Source organism: Peromyscus eremicus, chromosome 22 (assembly GCF_949786415.1).
Source record: "Peromyscus eremicus chromosome 22, PerEre_H2_v1, whole genome shotgun sequence".
Taxonomy (NCBI): domain Eukaryota; kingdom Metazoa; phylum Chordata; class Mammalia; order Rodentia; family Cricetidae; genus Peromyscus; species Peromyscus eremicus.
The window spans coordinates 24,326,626-24,344,214 of NC_081437.1; the positions used below are offsets into that span (position 1 = coordinate 24,326,626).

The 17,589-nt window shown below is 46.7% G+C and overlaps 1 protein-coding gene across 1 annotated transcript in view; it reads left to right on the forward strand.

Moving 5' to 3' along the window:
- Positions 1–17,589, forward strand: part of Dtnb (dystrobrevin beta) — a 204,364-nt gene that overhangs the window by 75,161 nt on the left and 111,614 nt on the right. The window lies entirely within an intron of this gene.

The following is a 17,589-nucleotide window of genomic DNA, read 5'->3' on the forward strand; positions in this document are numbered from 1 at the left end:
ATGCAAGGCAATTGCTCTTCTACTGAGCCATGTCCCAACCAGTGTTACCAGTTTAATGGTAAGTTCTTTGAATGTTTTCCACTGTGTCTGTACCAGTATTTGAAACGAATGCTTCTATGTTTGCAGCAGCAGATTTTAGTTTGTTTGACTGGTTTGTTGAAGAACTGACACTGTAGATTTGATAGATGTATGTTTTGGTATTTGTAAGATTATTTTTATTGTCCCAAAGCCCGTATTTAATGTTTCATCTAAGTAAAGGACCTCAGTGTATTTAGTTTGCTCTCATTCCCCCAAAAAAGTGCTATATGGCACTATACTCAATAATCTTCCTGTCCACGCATCATTTGTTCATTCAAAAGATATTTCGAGTGCTTACATATGTAGTCAGCACCGTGATAGCTCCGAACAAACTAGTCAAAGGTCGCTGCCCTCTTGAAAACGTTTTAGAATATAAAAACAATTTTTCAGGCTTGCTGGTGTCTCCATTTTTCTATTCCTGCTGGGCATCCAGACTACTTTCCACACCTCCTTCTCCAGCTTTGTATGGGTGGGACTGTGCGACTGGTTCTCACCAGTGGACTGTGAACAGACGCGTGTCTTTCCCCAGGACAGTTAATGACAGTGTCTTCTCTGCCCTCAGCTTCCTCACTTCAGAGGATGCCTGTGGAAAGTTAAACTATGAAATAAAAAGAAACTGGACCTATGAATGGTGGGTAGAGAGGAGCATATGCCGACCCATTTGCTTGAGATGGGGGCATGCTAAGAACTGTGTTCCCATAGCTGTTGAGGCTAAAACAGGAGGATTGAAGGTTCAAGGCTACCTTGAGTAACTTAGCAAGAGCCTATCTCAAAATGAAATTTAAAAGGGCTGGGGATACAGCTCAGTGGTGGAGAACTTGCCTAGTATTTACAAGTGGGTTCATTTTCCAGCACACACACACACACACACACACACACACACACACACACACACACAGAAAACCCCTTGTTTTAAATAATTAAAATTTTCGTTTTCCCCATAGTACTTAGTACTAGGAGTGGACCACTACTAAAAATTAAAAGTGTGTGATGTTGGCTTGACATACAGGCGTATACCAATGACCAGATAAATCAGATGATGGCGTAGAAAGACAAATCATGTGATACAGCCATATCCAAATTGGCAAATTTGTCATTAGAGGTACTTGAAAGTAGTGTCATACCAACTGAGCCAAGTGTTGGAAGGGATCACAGTGTGACTCTGTTGACAGGCATTGCAGGAAAGAGATGGGCTTCAGAAAGAATTGGCTGGTTTGTAAACAAAGAGTTTGTAAATAAAGAGTTCTGACAACGGGGCTGGGGGGGCAGTATAAGGAGAAAGAGGCTGTCTTTGGATGCTGTCAAGTAAGAGACGAGTGTATTTACAAAGCCTAGTAGACACACTCAGGTGAAAAGACGAGATTAAGGGCCATCAGTAGAGCTTCTGTTGGTAGGGTTGAGGGCCACGATATCTGCATGAAGACAGTTCTCCAAGTTCCCCAAGTGATTCCGTTGTACAAAGTCAGGATCTTGTTGCATGTGGCTTCTAGGTGGCTCCTGTTAGCTGAGAGTGAAAGACCTGTGAAAAATAAGCCAGGCTTGAGAGTGAAGTCCAGGAAAGAACTGTTGTTTCTGGCACACAGCACCAATGGGGAAGAAGTAGATCAAAAGACCACTGTCTTCCCGGGGAGTCGTGTTGGCAAAGAATCCATGAGCCTGGACTGAAAAGACCTTCTATTGTTGGAGCTAAGACAATCACTTCAGGAAACCCAGAACTTGCTCTAACGCCAGTGAGGGGCAGGGATGAGTACGTTACGAGGGTTGTGTATCCTCAAAAGAGGGCATGCCATAGCACACTTGGCCACGGGGAATATTGGGTAAGAGAACTGAGGCCAGTCTGGTCTACATGACACCTTGTCAAAACAGAGAAACCAAAGCTGGGAAGAAAGAAGAAGACCAAGCACACAGGCCCTGCTTCTGTCCCCCAGTGTATCTTGGGAGTGGGGGAGAGTGCACTTTCAGGTCATAGGAAGCATCACTAGGAGTTGCATTGGATCCTGGGGAAGGCTGCACCACACACACCGTCTGAGATGCACTAAATGGATGGCAGGACCTCCTTTCCTGTGTGTGCCATGGGAGGGGTTGATGGTGTTGCGATACTCCGTGACCATGGTGCTCACTAAACCATTTTCCTTTCTACCCAGGCATGCAACTCATTATGTAACTCATTAATCAGGCCCACGTGGCCGGTCTTCTCCAGTGAGTATTACCTCTCAGGCCAGGCAGTTTAAGCATGTCTGCCACCTCATAGAGCCCTTGATGGAAGGCGACTGGGTACCTGAGTGGATGGAGCCCCTCTGCCGGTCTGCCTAGGACTCGGACGTGAGCAAGGAAGGAAGATGCCAGTTCAGAAGAATAGGGTTGAGGAGATTAGAGACTGAGTACAGACGTCACAGGGCCTGGCTTGGGAGGGGAGGAGCAAAGAGTGATGGTTTCTGGGAAGGAGCAGGAGTGCTGGGTCTGAAGGACCCGGGGCAGGAGTGCCCCGCCGAATCACCAAGCAGCCAGGGAGCCAGCGAGGCTGAGTAGCATGAGTCATGGAAGAACTGCAGAAGAGGCCAGGACGTGAGCTGGGCTCCGGTCTGCCGTTGTCAGGACTTGTGAGTGACGTGAGGAGTCTTGGTAGAACTTGACATAACATGATTTCATTCGTGCTTTAAAATGGTCCGTCTGGATGCTGGTAAGAAGTAAATGATAGACGTAAATGAGAAGCGTAGAGACTGCTTATGAAAGATTGTTATGCTAATTATATCAGCTACTTCCCTCGTTGCTATGGCAAAATATCTAACAGGGCAACTTAGGAGAACAAGAATTTATTTCATCTGATGGTTCAGGGAATCTAGTCCTTCATGGCAGGGAAGTTATGGCGACAGATCCCGTCTGCACAGATCGGGAGACAGAGAAAAAGGGATGCTCATACTTAGCTGACGTTCTACTTTTTCTTTTGTTTATTCAGTGAGACACCCCAGCCTATGAAATAGTGCTGCCCAGATTCAGAGTGTGCGTGTGTGAGTGTGTGTGTGTGTGTGTGTGTGTGTGTGTGTGTGTGTGCGCGCTCATAGGCATGTGTTTCTGTAGTTTGAACCCAGGGCCTCATATGCTAGGCAAGCATTTTACTACTGAGTTATATTCTAGCCAAGACATGACAAAAGGGACTGAACTGGGTTAAGTTATAAATCAGCATAGTGGACTGTATGGGACCAAGGAGAGGAGTTGAGAAACACTGACTGTCCTCAGCCACTTGCATGGTAGAATTGTTAGTGGCCAAAGAAGGGGAAGGCTGTGGGTGGTACATGCCTAGGTCTTTGAATCATTAGTTCTGTTCTTTGAGGCAGAATCTCTTTCTGTGTCCCAAAGCATGCCTGGAACTCAGGAATCCACCCTCCTGAATGCTATGGTTAAAGGCATAGTGATTATGTCCAGCTCAAGGGTTCTTCCGTTTCGGCCATGTTGCATTCAAGTAGCTGTCCGTCCGTTTGGAGTGATTGAGCAGGCCACTGGACATGAGTCTAGAGCGTAAGAGAGAGTTTGAGATAGACTTATACTTGAGGTGTATATGTAAAGCTACAGGAACGGATCACATGGAGTGAACGAGTGACCAACCCTGTCAAGTGTTGAGCAGCCGAGTGAGCAGACAGGACTAGTGCTTTGTCCATTAATATTTGGATTATTAACAGTTTATTACTGGGGACAAAGGCCTGATTAAAGTGAGTTCAAGAAGGAAAGGCATCTTGAGTACTGACGCACACCCTTTAATCCCAGCACTCTGGAGGCAGAGGCAGGTGGGTCTCTGAGTTCAAGGTCAGCCTGGTCTGCAGAGTGAGTGCCAGGACAGCCAGGGCTGTCTAGTGAGACCTTATCTTGAAAAGAGCAAAACACAAAAACAAAAGGGAGGAGTGTCCAGAGAGGTGGAAGCAGCAAACACAGACGTTTCTTTAAGTGACTATTTATTCTAGCAGTATCCCGCCTCTTTGTAGGGTTTCACGGGGTAGCCTAGCCCGCCTGCCTCAGCTTCAAGCTGGGAGTGCAGGCTTCTACTGCTACGCCAGACCCTAACTCTACTTCTGAAAACACTTCTTTTGGAGCTTAGTCCCACTCCATTACACACACACACACACACACACACACACACACACACACACACACACACGATTTCAGCCAGGAGTTAGGCTGAGGACAGGCTGCAAGAGTGAGAGAGTTTTGATTGACAGGATTTAGTGAACTTGGAAGCAGCCTCCAAATTGAACACCTCCCTCTATACACACCTGCCAGCCTTTCTAGCAGGGGTCGATCTTGAACGCTGATGCTTCCGGGAAGCAGAGGAGAATGGTCTTGCTGTGGAATCTGCAGACCCCAAGAAAAAAGGAACAGGAACAGGCTAAGGTGGGCATGTTCATTTCCTGCTCCATCGCACTGACCAGTCTGTTCAAATGAGGGGTGAGTGAGGGGCAGAGGCCCCCCCACCTGGAAGCGAGGAGCGGAGGTGTAACTCTCAGGTTATATCCCAGCTTGCAGGGGGATAGGTCGTCCTCCCTGAAATCCCTGGTTCGTACCTGTGTGACTCTGCCGTTGGAGGTACAGCGCTGTAACATTTGGCGGTACTCTGTCGCATAATAAACCACCCCCCAAAATCGGTGACATAAAACACCATAGTCATCCGGTTATACCCATGGTTTTATGTCAGGTATTTGGGCAGGGTATAGGGATTGGCTGTCTCTACTTCACGCTTTCTGGGCCCTTCCTAGGGATGACTGAAATACTGGGGCGCATGGGTGTGGTGTGAAGGACTGGAGGCCTCTTTACTCCCATATCCACTGCCACTTTGGATGTCGGGAAGGCCCCCCCAGAGCTAGAACGGTTGCTAGACTGCAGCCCTGTGTGCCCAATTCATGTACTGTGCGCCCCTTACTCATGTTTTAGCAGACTGTCTATGGCAGAGGCATCTGGAGAGCAAGTAGTGCAGATGCACTGTGCAGGGCTACCTGCCCTTGCCTCCTGGAAAGAGCAGCATCCCTTCTACCGTATCCTCGGGGCTGGAGTGGGGTCACCGAGACCAGCCCAGGACAAGGGAGGGCACCGGAAGGGTGGAATTGCAGGGAGTCCAGGTGGTAGGAGAGAGCTCATTGCAGTTACCTCTCTCCAGTTTCTGTTTGGGAAACAGCCCACCACATGCAGGACATTCCCATGCAAGCAGGGCTTCCCGTATAGTGGTTAATGTATCCACAGGGATGGTCCTGTTTTCATGCTGAATTTTAAAGAGTTCTTACAGTACTGCAGAGGCAGAAGCAAGCAGATCTCTGAGTTAGGGGCTGGCCTACTCTATACATAGTGAGCTAGCTCCAGGCCAGCCAGGGCTGTGTGGTGAGATGATGCAGGGAGATGTGAAAACACAGCCAGCCTCTCATCTCTGCCTTCCATTCAGACCTCTGCCCACCCTAGTTTTCACTTTACCAAGGTCAGTCTGACCGATTCCCACTTAAGTTATTCCACATGGTAGGGGGGTTGGGGAAGGAGGGGAGAATTTATGCAGACGTTCCTGGATCCAGACATAGAACGTCTTCAGTTACATAACTGGAGGGAATGACCTGAAAATTTCACCGTTCTAGCCAGCAGGTGGCAGGCTCCACCTCGGAACAACCTTATTCCCTTCAGGAATCTGTAAATGAGGAGGTAGTCTGTGTGTAACAGTGTGTTACACAAGCATTGCTGCTTTAAAAACATTAATGATCATCTCACATGCAATTTCTGTAGCATTAGTAACACAAAGTTAAGCCATTTAATATGAGGAGCCAGATTTATCAGTATCAGTTCTTAATTGTCCTCCCTCCCTCCATCTCTCCCTTCCTCCCTCCCTCCCTCCCTCCCTTCCTCCCTTCCTCCCTCCCTCCCTCCCTCCCTCCCTCCCTCCCTCCCTCCCTCCCTCCCTCCCTTCCTTCCTTCCTTCCTTCCTTCCTCCTTTCTTTTCTTTCTTGAGACAGGGTCTCACTATGCAGCCCAGACTGTCCTGGAAACTCACTATGTAGACCCGGCTGGCCTGGAAATGATAGAGATCTGCCTGCCTCTGCCTCTGCCTCCTGAGTGCCCACTGCTAACATCTGTGTCCTTACACCTCTTAAATTCTAAAAGATAATTTGGTAATCTATTCTGGGAGAAAAAAAAAGTGTGCTTACTGGCCATACTTTTTTCCATTTTCAAATGGATACATGTCATAATTTAATTCCTACTTTGTACATAGCACTAAACTAGATAGGAGGGAATATTTATTTATTTTTTAATTTTTTTTTTTTTAATCTACTGAGACAGGGTTTCACTGTTAGCCCTGGCTGTCATGGAACTCACTATATAAACCAGGCTGGCCTCAAAGTCACCCCTTAGCTCTATTGGGATTGAAGGTGTGTGCCACCATGCACAGCCTGGAGGTTATGGAGACGTGTGTATAGATTTGATTTTATGTGCATGAGTGTTGTATTTGCGTGTATGGACATGCATGCTAGATGCTGTGGAGCTCAGAAGAGGGGCCCAGATCCCTTCAGTTACGGATGGTTGTGAGCCCAGGTCCTCGGCAAGAGCAACAAGTACCCTTAACCTCTCCCCGTCCCTGGGTATATTTTTTAAAGCATAAAATAGCATCCCCGCAAGTAGGAAGTGGAACATAGACTTGAAGAAATTGAAAAGAAAATCTACAGAGTCCAGTTTTTTGGCTCAGTGCCCAGGTACCCTGAGAAGCTACCGAGGCAGTGTCTGCCCTGGCCGCTGTCTCTGTCTGTTGGTGGTGGTGTGGTAAAGAAAGCTGCCACCTCAGTGTCCTGCTTGGTACCGGCATTGCTGCTGTGCTCTCCAGACCAGCAACTCCTCCATGGGAGTTGAAAAGCAGCACCCTTGTAAGAGCCCCACTTCCCCACACCCCCTGCTGGCTTGCTGGTTATTGTCTCCACCCCCTCGTGTAGTTAGGAGACAGGTGGAATTGTTGTTAAGGTGACCGTGTGACCTATCCCGTAAACTGGACTCGGTTGAGAGTGAAGGAAAGGGGTGCTGTTATGCAGACACCACAGGCATCATCTAAGGAGCACCTCCTGGAAACGAGGGCCCAGGCTCACTGTTTTAACATTCTGTGTCTGTGTGACAAGTCACTACAGATTTGGTCAGAAGTCTGGATTCTCATCTCCAAACCCCTCTGAGCTGGTACAAGGTGTCAGCCGAGGCAGAACGTCATGATCTGAGGCTTGTGAGGAATCTTGCCAGTTCACTGGTTGTTGGCAAAATGTATTTCTTTGCATCTGTGGCTGAGCTGTGGTCCCTGCTTTTCCTGTTCATAGCCCACCTGCAGCCTTTTGCCATGCAGCTTACATAGCCAGCTGGAGTGTGCATCGCTGTGATTTCCTCTCCTACCACTGGGGGTGCACTCCCCTTTGCAGTATAATGTTGTTACGTAATCTAAAGGATCACTTTAGCATATTCACAGTTCTACCCGTGGTCAAGGGGAGTGGCGTTATGAGAATGAGTGTTAGTGAGGGTTAATTCCTAATTCTACTCACACCAGTCACTCTGATTATCTGATTCCTCGCTTTTCAGTTTATTGCTTCTGGAACCTCTTAATTTTAAAAATAAAAAATTTAAGAAAGAAATCTTAGAAAAATCGAGGCCCCGCTTAGGGCACATGCTGGTCTTGCTCCCCTCCTTTTCCTCCTGCAGTTATTTCCCGACTGTGTGGTCAAGCCCCTTCGCTCCAGGGGATTGGTTCCGCATCTGTTGTTATCTCTCTGGTGATGTTACTGTCTGTGGGCTTAAGCCTTTTAAATCCTGGCTGTGCAGTCTCTTGACTTCTCCGGTTCTGATGATCTCCTCCAGTGAGCCTCAAATATCTGCCCAGCGATTATGCCAGACACTTCACCCCATCTATCTGCTCCGCTCCCTTGGTCACCGGTGTAGCCGTTCTCTTGGGACAAGCCGTGGTGATTCCCGATACGTTCCTCTGATCTCACGCGGGTCATCCTCCAGTCTCCTTCCCGTTGCAGACCCGTTAACCCGTCTGTGCCTGGTGTTCATCAGTGTCTCCACTTCTCTCTTCATTTATTGGAGACATGGCCATTATTCTTGCGTCATTAACTCAGTCGTATGCAACTTTGTGTGTGTCTGTACACGTAGGCATCATCCCGGGAACACGCGCATGCGCATCTTGACGCCAGAAGGTCAACCTTGAGTGTCAATCCTCGCCGTCCACCTTGTTTTATGAGATGGTCGTTATCCTGAAACTTACTGATTGGGCCAGGCTGACCGGCAGCAAGGCCCAGGGACTCACCAGTCTTAGCCCTCCTAGTTCTGGGGTCACATGTGTGGACTCCGGCGCTTGACTTTTTTTCTGGTTCTGGAGATAAAGCTCGGGTCCTCGTGTTTGCATGGCAGACACTTCCCCGATGGAGCCGTCTCCCCAGGGCTAGCTAGTATGATGTGACTGTTTAAAAAGAAATCCATCTCTTCTGCCAACGAACGTCCTGGATAATTAATCGCTTTCTCTAAGAAAGCCGTGTAATAGGGCAGATTAGTGTTGCTGTACATCCATCATCGCTCCATCTTGGCGCTCAGCACTCAGTGCTGCCACACTTCTCGGACCCTCGTGCCTTGTCCTTTCTGGGAAGCCATCAGTTGAGGAAGTCTTTGTTCTTTGATGTCCAGTCCCTCCCCCCTTCCTCTCGGCAGATCCTTTCTTACTACAGAGGGAAGCCTGGAGTCAGGCTCTCCCTTCACTTTCTGCTTCCAGGGTTGCTCACTTGTTCGTGTTCGACGGATTCTTACCAGGTAGCTGTTAGTTGACACCGTCGTGGGTGCTGGGGTCTTCCTGGGGTGAGCCGAAGGTCTGTCCCTTCATGGCGTTTGCACTGAACAGAGAATGGATGGAAACGAGCAGCCCAAAATGTCAGTCCTCCAACAAGGAACCAAGAAGATCTGAAGTGATGGTTCTCTGTGGAGCAATAGAAGGTGGGTAGCTCTGTAAGATAGTCAGCAAGCTACTGACATTGACTCAGGCCCCCAGTCCATGCTAGGCACCAGCCCTGACCCCAGCAATGCTGGGCAAATGTTCTACCACTGAGCTACACCCTCACCCAGAGCAGAAAAATCTGAACAGGCGTAACAAGTCAAGGGATTGAGTCAGTAATCACAATCTTTCTCACAAAGAAAAGTCCCTTAGTCTTTGCACTTGGGAGGTTGAAGCAGAAGGGTCAGAATTTCAAGGCCAGCCTTGGGTATGTGGCAAGTTCTAGGCCAGCCCTGGGTTGCCTGAGACCCTGGTGCCTGGGGTGGGGGAGGGGGAGGACGGACACAGAACACAGACTGAAGGAGACCGACCAACCGTGCCTCAGTGGTTTTGTTGGTGAGTTTTATTAGACATTTAAAGAATTAGTATCAGTGATTTACAAATTTTCCTAAATAGATGAGACCAGAACACTTCTAAACGCATTTTATCGAGCCAGAGCTTTTATGATGCCAAAATAACAGTATTAAAAGCAAAAAATAGACTAATGAATAGATGCAAAATACAGTAGCCAAATATTAGCAAATTGAACTGAACATAAAATCCTATACAGCATAACCAAGTGAGAATTGCTACAGGATTGCAAAGTTGGTTCAGGATGAAAAATTCAATAAAATAAATATTAGTCAATACGAAAAAATCACTAATTAATGGAATAAAGTACAGAAATTACACGATTCTCTTAATAAATGTCAAGAGGGAATTCGGCAAAACTTAATGCCTTTTTGTGATTTTAAAAAAAGAAAAAGTCTTGGGGATATAGCTCCGGTGGTATAGTGCTTGTTGTCCAGCATGCGAGAATCCCTGAGCTCAGTCCCCAGCCTCAGATAAATTGAGCAGGATGGCCTGACAGTAAGGCTCATGATGGCATGCCGGTAACGCTAGCACTCAGGTGGTAGAGGCGGGAGGATCAAGATCATCCTTTAACATAGCAAGTTAAAAGCTAGTTTATACCATCTGGTGAGCCCCTGTTCTCCAAAGGGAAGCAGGGAGGAATAGAGCAGAAATGCCTGCGGAGAGTTGAAGGGAGCATCTTCAGCCTCATAGAGAATGCCCGTCAAGCACAGCGAGCGTCGAGCGTCGTGTGTGATAGTAAAAGAATGGACCCTTTCTTTGTAGGATCAAGAAGGAGACAAGGATGTCCGCTCTTGTTACATACACTCAACATCATGCTCAAGGTCCTCCCCAGGCAATTACAAAAGAAAAGGGAACCAAAAAGTGCAAAACAGGAATAAATTTAACCAAAGAAATAGTAGGCTTTTACAACATATCACAAAGTATTACCGAGAGAAGACTAAAGGAGTCAGAAAGACGTGCTGGGCTCCTGGGTCAGGAGTGTGAGATGTTCAAAGAGCAGCGCTCCCTAAGTCATTCCGCAGATTCGCTGCTATCTTCTTGAAAATCTCAGCTGCTTTGTGTGACTCTACAAGCCGATCATTACATTTATATGGAAACACAAAAGGTCCCTTCCAAATTTCCAAACAAAGCTGACCAGCTGGCCAGCACTTAATTCAAGCCACAGTAAAAGGACGCCACAGCACGGGCGTGAAGATGTACATGAAGATAAGTGGGGTGGAGTTCAGCCTCTGAAAGTGAACCCTCTACATTCGCTCCTTATTTTCCCACAAGGATGAGAACACCGTTTACTGTGTTCCAAGATTAGTTGGCTCAAAAGAGGGTGCTGGGGCAAGCAGATATTCGCATGGAAGAGAAGGGGGTGGACTCCTTCTATAGATAAGATAAAAAGTTATTTAAAGCAGTTCACCCAGGGTGCTAGGGGATGGCTCAGGGGGGAAAGGATGCTTTTCATGCAAGCATGAGGAGCTGTGTTCAGATCTTAGCACCCACATAGAAGCAAAAGCAGTTGATCATGGCCACACATACCTTTAACCCCCACACTGGAGGGGAGTGAGGCTGAGACAGGATGATCGATAGGGCTTGCTGACCGCTAACATACCTCCAAAAACTTGTGAAGTCTGGGTTCAGTGTGAGACCCTGTCTCAGGAATAAGATGGAGAAAGATAGAGGAGGATGCCAGTGTTCTCTGATCCCTCCATGTGCACACATGGGCGTGTGCTCTGCATACTTTACACACTGGCACACATCACACACACACACACTAAATAGATCACAGTCCTGAATGTAAGAGTGAAAACATAGACCCAGGTTCCTCGTCTCTCCGAGTTAGACAACACGGGACACCCAAGCACAGTGATCGAAGGCCTTCATCAAAATTCAGAACTCTGATGCTTTAACAGTTGCCATTAAGAAAGTAAAAGACGGGGCTGGAGAGATGGCTCAGCCGTTAAGAGCACTGACTGCTCTTCCAAGGGACCCAGGTTCAATTCCCAGCACCCACATGTCTGTAACTCCAGTTCCAGGGGACCTGACACTCTCACAGACAGACCTGCAGGCAAAACCCCAATGTACATCAAATAAATAAATCTTTAAAAAAAAAAAAAAAAAGAAAGAAAGAAAGTAAAAGATAGCCAGCCAGGCGGTGGTGACACATGCCTTTAATCCCAGTGCTCAAGAGACAGAGGCAGGTGGATCTCTGTGAGTTTGAGGCCATCCTGGTTTACAGAGTTCCAGGACAACCAGGGCTACATAGGAGCTCCTGTCTCCAAACAAACAAAAGAAGGTGGGGGGAATAATGTCCCACCGTATAGGAAAATTATACATTTGGCAAGGAACCTGTGACCAGTATGTAAAAGATGTTTAAAATACAGCAGCAGTAACTACAGAAAAGCCAAGTGACACGGTATGAAGCAGGCACAGGGTGGGTAGAGTTGTGAGGACCAGAGGCTATACTGGAATGATGGGTACAGGGTTTCAGGCCTGTCTCCCAACAGTGTGAAGAATATGCTTAGCCTCCCGAACTGTGTGCTTGAACATGACTAATATGGTGTGGATTTTGGTTTCTTTTAAAACTACAGTTTAAAAGGTAAATTAGGAAGAAAAAAAAAAAAGAATACATACACTTAACTATGAAGAGAAAAAAAAAAAGGTAAATTAGGGCTGAAGAGATGGCTCAGAGGTTAAGAGTGCTTACTGCTCTTCTGGAGGACAAGAGTTCAGTTCCCAGTACCCACGTTTCAGCAAATCTGACCCTGTCTTCTGGCCCCCGAGGGTACCTCCACACATGTGGCCAACACGTGCAGATATACACATATGAATTTTATTTAGTAATTTAGTGGCTAGGTATGATGGCACATGCCTATAATCCCAGAACTTGGGAGACAGAGGCAGGAGGATCACTGCAAAATCAAGGGCTAACCAGGTCTGCATAGCGTTGACCTTGGCTCAAAAGATAAAATAATGAGGAAGGGATTTGAATGCATTATTTCTTCAAAGAAATACACAAATAGCCAACAAGCAAGTGCAAAAATGTTGACTATAATAACCATTAGAGAAATCAAAATTAAAAAAACATGAAATGCTGGACATGATGATGGTCCATGCCTCTAATGGAGGTAGGTGTGGAAGGATCCTTTGGTCAAGGTAGGCTTAGGCTGCCTATTGAGATCTTGTCTTCAAACAAATAACAAAACAAAATTCATGTGAGATGTCACATTCACAAGGATGGCTAAAATAAATAATGCTGACAATAACAAGTATTGACAGAGATAAGGAAATCTTAAATCCCTCGTATGTTGACAGGGAGATTGTAAAATTGTTCAACTATGTTGGAAGACAATGGGTTCTTGTGGTAGTTTGAATGAGAACGCCTCCCATGGGCTCGTATGTCTGAATGCTTTCTCCCTAGTTAGTGGAACTGTTTGGGAAGGATTAGGAGGGATGGCCTTGCTGGAGTGTGTCCCTGGGGGTGGGCTTTGAGTTTTCAAAATCTCACGCCAGGTCCAGCATCTCTTTCTTTGCCTGCTGTCTGTGGGTCATGATGTAAAGCTCTCCACTATTTCCCCAGCACCACATGCGCTTGCCTGCCAACACACTCCACATGATGATAATGGACTAATAACCCTCTGGAGCTGTAAGCAAGCCCCTAGTTAAATGTTTTCTTTTATAAGTGGCCTTGGTCATGGTGTCTCTTCACAGCAGTAGAACAGTAACTAAGACAGTCCTCAGCATGTTGAACGACGTTGCCATGTGTTCCAGCAGTTCTGATTCTAAGTATATACCCTTGAGGACTGAAACCTCAGTGGGAGGATTTGGAGACTAAGGATTCATAGGAGAGGGGATCTGTAAGAGAATGGACAGAATCCCAAGGGGGAGGAGCCTGCTTCATTGGCCAATAACCTTTTAGAACTCTGAGCTCTTGAACACCATCTGAGGCTAGAGGGATCCTGGTAACAGTTATCAGCTTGGGATGTTTTAAATACTGTTTTTGTCAATTTCCGAACATTGCCCAACTCTGCTGTGGTATTTGGAGGCACTATTTATTCTTCAACCCATTTACAGCTGCAGAAGTGCTGAGTTTGAAGGCAGAACATTTGCAGTGGACCCAGCTGTGTGAAAAGATGGCGCTTATCAAAGAAAGGAGTGGTGTGTCGTTTATAAACAATAAAGCACTTCCCTCCCAACTGCGGCCGGGTTATTCTTAGACTAGCAAAGAGATGGCGAGGCCTGCAGGGAAGCGGAGCTGAAACCAAGCCGCCGCCGTCCCTCAAATGAGCCGTTTCCCTGGCTGTCATCACTCATCCACAGCCCTTCCTTCAATGTTAGATCCGCTTTGATTTGTACAGGTGGCCGCCAGAGCTAAGCCGGAGAGTGTCTGCTCCGCTTCCATGTGTGGGAACACCAGCGTTCCCTTACGACCCAGCCATGTGAATTGTTTTATCGTCTCTGCATTTTCTCAAGTCCACCAGTGATTACTGCTGTCTGCTTAAGATCCACACACATGGATTTAGGGGAGATTCTCCAATATATTAGTAACTGGATGTTATCTATATAATTTCCTTTTAGTGTCTGATTCATTGTCTGTTCATCTTCATTTAGTGTCCAATTATAAAAACACTCACATGCCATGTATTCATGAGAAGACCTTTGGCTCACCTTCAGCAGAACAGATACTGTCTCCTCCAGTGTTCCCTCCTGAGCTCTTTTCTGCCCTGGGTGCACCTCCAAGAAAGCTTCTCTGTAGTTCCAGATCTCAGATGCCCAACACTGATAAACTTTCCAGTTCTTAACTCCAGACAATGCTTCTTATGTTGGTTCTGATGCCTCTACTCACTGACCTCAGGGGCATCTCCGAGTCTTACCTGCTCTCTGTACATAAACAGTTCTACTAATGTTTCCGTTCATATTTTTGGACTTCTGGAAGGCATTTATTCTCACTTCCAAAAAGCAATAGCTGAAGCTCTTTCAGATGGTTACATACCTAACTTGGTAGCGAGAATTTCTAAAGCACCATTTCCTAACCTTCTCTGCAAAGGACCTCTTGTGGATTGTTCATTAACTATGCAGAGTCCCAGGTCCCCAGCTCTGGGAAGTCTCACTTAGTGGCCCTGGGTTAAGGCAGAGGAGACTTGTTTTATTTTGTTTCTCAAAGAAGTACCCAGACATTTCTCAGGTTCAGACAAATTTGGCCAAGGCCGTGTGAGAGCGGTGCTAAGCAGCAGAGATGACCGTCCCTTGCCGGGTTCGGGTGTGCTGGGTATGCCGTCACTCGGCCGCTGATGGTGCCCTTCTCTAGACCTGTTAGAGTGTTTGTGGCAGCTGGGCATAGCCAGACAGCGGGCAGCCGTGCTGGCAGAGAGCCCGGTGCTCTGGACTTTGTTCCTCAGAGTGCAGGGTGCAGGACTGGAGAGGAGGACCAGGCACAGACGCATGGAGATCTGTCTGCCTCACTTTCCAGATCTCATCCTTGGCCTTCCTTTCTGGGGACACTGGCTGCTTGGGTGACTCCAGCTCTTCGGGACTTGTGACCCTGAGCCTTTCCCTTCAGCTGGCTGTCCCTGTTGTTTGTCAGCCCGTAAAGTCCGGGTTGCGCTCGGCTCCGTTTTTTTCCGCCGTGCAGTCTGTGAGTGTGTGAGAGAGCCCAACAGCTGGTTGCTCAGCATTGGCTAGAAGCACCTTCCAGAACAAGGTCACCTCACGATGTGATATTTTGGAAGCTCTTAGGTCTTTGATCCGGGTGTTTTCTTTTTTATTCATAGTCAGCAAGAAGTACAGCCATATGAAACTGTTTGTAGTTGCCTGGAATACTGTGTTTTCTTACGTTTATGTGTTTGAGTCTGGTGTCCTAGCTGGTGCCTTTATCTCCTCTCTTCCCCATCCTCCCAGCTCTTCTTGGCCAAATTCTCTGTATCCTATAAAAATTAGCTCAGTGGTTGCTTCTTTTTCTAGTTGCCCAGGCTGATGGCCATCTCTTCATGGTTTCCTGTAGCACACAGAATAACTTTTTCGAAGTGTTTATCTCACTATTGGGACCATCTCTGTATGGTCTGTTACCGTGCACATATTCCATCACTGGTCTTTAGTGTGCTACGGTAGCAGCCTTTACAAACCAGTTCCCTGGCACACAGCTTCAGTGTTGATTAAAAACGTTAGGAAAGTTAGGGTTTCTCACTTGTTCCTGTTTTAAATGATTTGTGGCCATTGTGGCCATTCTGCCTACCCCCACTTGCAGAAGAATGTAAGAGAGTAAGAACATCCAGGTTTGGCAGAGGGTAGAGAAGAGGAGTTTTCAGGATTCTGGTGTAGGGCATGACTTGTTAGGTCTGAAGGACAAATCTTTTTTTTTTTTTTTAAAGATTTATTTATTTATTATGTACACAGAAGAGGGTACCAGATCTCATTACAGATGGTTGTGAGCCACCATTGTGGGTTCTGGGAATTGAACTCAGGACCTCTGGAAGAACAGTCAGTGCTCTTAACCTCTGAGCCATCTCTCCAGCCCTGAAGGACAAATCTTAAATTGCATATAACCTTAGGCCCAACAACTTTCCCCATCTGTACCAAGTACACTAGGACTTTTGTGTGAGGATGTCATCAGCATAATTCAGAGTGGCTGAAAGAAGAGAGTAAAAATATCAGCCAGTAGTGAAATGGTTATGTTTACTATGAGGGCTGGAGAGATGGCTCAGAGTTAGGACCACTGGATGCTCTTCCAAAGGACACAGGTTTGATTCACAGCATCCATGGAGCAGTTCACAACTGCCTGTAACTCCAGTCCCAGAGGATTTAATGCAACAGCCGTGCGTGTGGTACACAGGTATACACGCTGGCAGAACACACATACACATAAAAATAATTTGAAAATTTTACTGTGGTGTGTAAGTACTGTGGAATCCTATGTGGTAGTCTATCAGAGAGCTGTGCACAGCTATGAAAAGAGGTATGTAATATAATATGTGCATGTGTTTGTGTGTGGGGAGCCAGGGATTAAACTCGGTTCCTAATGCTTTCTAGACAAGTGCTCTGACACTGAGGTGCATCCCCTCCACCCCTACCCCTTTTGATTTTTTACTTTTTTGGGAGACTTGGTGTGTTACCCAGTGATCCTCCATCCTTAGTTGTTTTTTTTTTTTTAATTTATTTATTTATTATGTATACAGCAGTATGACTGCAGGCCAGAAGAGGGCACCAGATCTCATTACAGATGGTTGTGAGCCACCATGTGGTTGCTGGGAATTGAACTCAGGATCTCTGGAAGAGCAGTCAGTGCTCTTAACCTCTGAGCCATCTCTCCAGCCCCATCCTTAGTTTCTAAGTGCTTGGGACTATAGGTACATGCCCTCATACCCAATGTATAATTGTTAATGAATGAGAGAAACAGGTTGCCTATCTATATTCTACATAGTTTAATCTTATTTTTGTAAGAGTAGATGATTTTGCATGTGTTTACTATTTTCTTGTTTACACCTAGGAACCTGTCTAGAATAGTAGACAAGGGGAAATTCTGCTTATCAAGTTACATTATTTAAATATTATGTTGCACCATTTGATTTTTTTTCTAGTGCCCATGCGTGTGGGGGGAGTGCACATGTATGTGAGTGCATGTGGCAGAGGACAACCTCCAGGTTGTCCTTCTTAGGAAGACTATCTACCTCCTTTGAGACAGGGCCTATAAATAGCCTTGGACTCATCAGTGAGGCTAGACTAGTAAGCCATAGAGATCTTCTCTCTCCTTTCCCATCTTGTAATACGGTGGCATTACAAGGGTGTGCCACCGTACCTGGCATATTTATGTGGGCTCTGAGGGTGTAACTCAGGCAAGCACTGTACTAGATGAGCCGTTCCCCCAGCCTGTACATGAGTAGAGGCCAGAGGACAGTGTTCAGGTGGTGTTTCTCTATGTCTGCCGTGGGATCTGGACATTGAACTCAGTTGTGTAGCGAGCGGTTAAGTGATTTTACCTGCTGAGTCATCTTCCCAGCCCTTATCTCCTACTGTTAAAAAAATACATCTTGCCGGGCGGTGGTGGCGCACGCCTTTAATCCCAGCACTCGGGAGGCAGAGGCAGGCGGATCTCAGTGAGTTCAAGGCCAGCCTGGTCTCCAAAGCGAGTTCCAGGAAAG